This window comes from Psammomys obesus, unplaced genomic scaffold (assembly GCF_907164565.1).
Source record: "Psammomys obesus unplaced genomic scaffold, mPsaObe1.curated_primary_1811, whole genome shotgun sequence".
In the NCBI taxonomy this organism is placed as follows: domain Eukaryota; kingdom Metazoa; phylum Chordata; class Mammalia; order Rodentia; family Muridae; genus Psammomys; species Psammomys obesus.
Window position 1 is genome coordinate 18,188,269 of NW_026596040.1, and position 3,349 is coordinate 18,191,617.

Consider the following 3,349-nt stretch of genomic DNA (forward strand, 5'->3'; position numbering starts at 1 on the left):
TCCAGTGTGAGGTGTGCACAAAGCCGCTAGGAATCAGAGAAGGTCAAGACACTGGGTTACAGTCTGAAAGTGAACTGTCCCCATAGGCATATGTGTTTGAATACAGGGTCCCCAGATGTCAGTGCTATTTTGGGAGGTTGTGGAAACTTTCTGGGAGGTGGGGCCTAGCCAGGTCTTATGTGTTACAGCCTAGCCGCACTTGTCCTTGCTTCCTGATCTACTGAAATGTAAGAAGCCTGCCCCAGTTCCTGTGTGGTTGGAGGCACTTAGCCATGTCTTCCTGAGTTAAATCCTTCCTCCTTTGCTTTCTTCAGGTGTCTGGGCACTGGTGGAAAGAGCAACTAATACCTCTGCAAATCATCCTGTCTATTGTGTCTCTCATTTGGAGGATTTCCCTCTTTTTTGGGGGGACCACTGACTTGGACACCAAAAATAAGCAAACCATCAAACAAACAAATAAATACATAAAATTAAAATCCCCTTTGTCAATCTGAGGTTTCAGAGGACATTTCCTGACCAGAATCAGAAAAAGCCTGTAATAGCCTATGCTGAACATACCTTACTGAAACCCACAACTATGTTCCTAGGACTATGGCCATCACAAAACTATTCTAACTGGGTAAGGCACGTTCTCTAATCTGATAGTGCTGTGTCAGTGATAAAAAAAAAATCACATGGAAAGACTCCTTTCCGAGGCTTGAAGAGTTATCTTTTGTAGAGAGCAAAAAAGTCAGAGCATTAAAAAGATATCAATGAAAAATGATCATGCCTTGTGAACAGAAGGAACCAGTCCTCATTCCAAAATAATGGTGAAGACTTAGAAGGATTGCAAATCCATGGTTCAAAGATGATGACTTGATAATAGTATGCCAGTGGGGCTATCAGACCCTTGACTGTTCCCTTATGGTGAGGCAATGCCTCTATTTAAATGAACATCTTGTATTAAGTGTTTAAAGCTCCCTTCTTTTCTCCTTCCCATTATTTAGGTTTTTTTTTTTTTCAATTGTTCAGCATAACTAAAGAGTCTTAAGCAGGGAATTGCACATAATTACAGGTTCTGCACCAGTGGCAAAGTGATGTTTCTTAAGTATTCAAAATCATCAACTTTACTCTTCTTCCCTCCACTGGACAATTTAGTTAAAATGGCAACAGTGTCCTCTATTACAGTTGAAGGCATCATTTGGCCTCACTCTGTGCAGATTACAAAACATCTATACAATATACACTCTATGTCTAAACAGAAAATACCACTACACATAAATAGGGTAAGAGGTGAACATGTGAACTAAGTTTTACCTATTGATAAGGTGAGGAGATTTAGGACTGTCTAATTCAAAGTCCCTGACAACACTAGAAAGGTGGTAGCTTGCATCTTCCAGCTAGGAGGTTACCTTGTGCTGTTGGGGGAGAATTCTGCAGCACTGCTACCCTCTACCTTTTCTCTATTTCTGCCTTTGAGAAATCTGATACTGCTAAAATCCCTAACTTGAAAATGCTTCACACAGAAGGATCCTTGCCAAATTCAGGGATCTTGCTCGTTTGCAAGGCAAGAGATGTCATGCAGAACAGAAGACTGATACTACAAGTCAGTAGTCACAATGGGAATAAATCCTCCAATCAGTATGCTCCAAATATCTTAATTTCTCCAACCTTCAGAGGGACACTGACTTTGAGAATAAATTTACAAAGTACTATTGGATGGGCTATAGTTAAATCTCAGCTCCTCTGGCAGTTCTTTCCCAACCTTTTTCCTTTCCTTTCCCCTTCTTCCCAAACCCTTTCTCTTCTCTGCATTAAATTCACAGAACACAGAACACAGAGCAACGCTTTACTTGCCAGTCCAAGAAATAAGCTTTTCTGTGTAGAAGAGCCTCCCAACTGATAGCTTAGTGCCATTATGTATTTGGACATTTTTGAGTCATTGTTTTCATTTACTTATTTCTCTCTGCATATGCGCACATGTGTGTCATGCCTATGGAAATCAGAAGACAAACTGTGGGAGTTGGTTTTCTCCTTCTACCCTGTGGGTTCTGGGAATTGAACTCAGGTGACCAGGCTTGGTGGCAAGCATTTTTAGCCACTGAGACATCTTGCTACCTCTTTACCCATTAAGTTTTACCCCTTTTATTTATTTTGTGCATGCATGCATACATGTGTAGAAACCAGAGGATAGCTTGTGGGAATTGCTTCTCTCCTACTATGTGAGTCCCAGATAGTGAATTTAGGTCACTAGGCTTGGCAGCAAGTGCCTTTATCCACAAGCCATGTCACTGCTCTCTTTATTCATTTTTGAGAAAGTTTTAAAAATAGAATTGTTCCTCTTGCCTCAGCGGCCACAGTATGGGTTGACTTTGTGGTGTGGACTCAGGATGGCTGGGATCTCCTGGATAACATAGTCCTGCACTGCAACCTAGGTTCTGGAGGGGAGTTACAACATGTTGATGCACATGAGTAGCTTAATTTGGTCACAGACTCAACCTGCCTTTAACTCATATTGTCTCTACATTCTGCTGTTAGAAAAGCACTCGAGTCTCTATTGTTATCAACTTACCCCATTTCTAAGGACAGAAAATTTTCTGTCCCTCATACCTCATACAAAACGTTTCAATATGAAAAGGGTGTGCTTCTCACTCTCATTTGGGACTTTGGCTGGACTTGTTCTATTTTGTTGACAGGCATTGCATTCAGTGTTGCTATTCTATTGTTGTATGACTCTAATATTTCTCCTCTTGCCTGAAGGTTTACATTTCAGGTTGCCTATGGTAGTCATCTTCTTTGAACCAGAAGGGTAGTGAAATGCCAATTATCAGTGCCTAAAGTAAACTGACTGAAGGCCAGTCTTTGCTGGCTCTGCCCACAAGGTCAACATGTATTTCTGCATTCATAAACAGAACATCTGTGGCAGGTAGTTAGGGTCACAGTGTAACATATCCTGGTCTCCAGGGTGAACAAGAGCCATGTATCTGTGGATCAAGAAGAGTTATGGTTTACTTTCCAGGGTTAGGAACACCATGGTATTCCTGAACTCTACTGCTAGGCACTAACCTTTACCAAGATAGGCTGGAGATGAAGGCGGCCTATTATCCTGATACTGCCTGGGATGACAGAGATAATTTTCAGATGTTTTCTGAATACTTTTTCTTAGAGGCTCAAACAAGGTATTTGTGAAAACTTTCTAGGAGATGGATATGTTTTAGATTATTGATTCATTCTACTGTAATTCTTCTATTCTACCTCTTCCTTCTCACAAAAACTGTTCTTACAATGTCAACTGCATCTACTTCCTATTGCTATGGTAACAACTGAGCACATTTTTGGTGGTTTAAAGGAACAGAAATGTAATGTCATA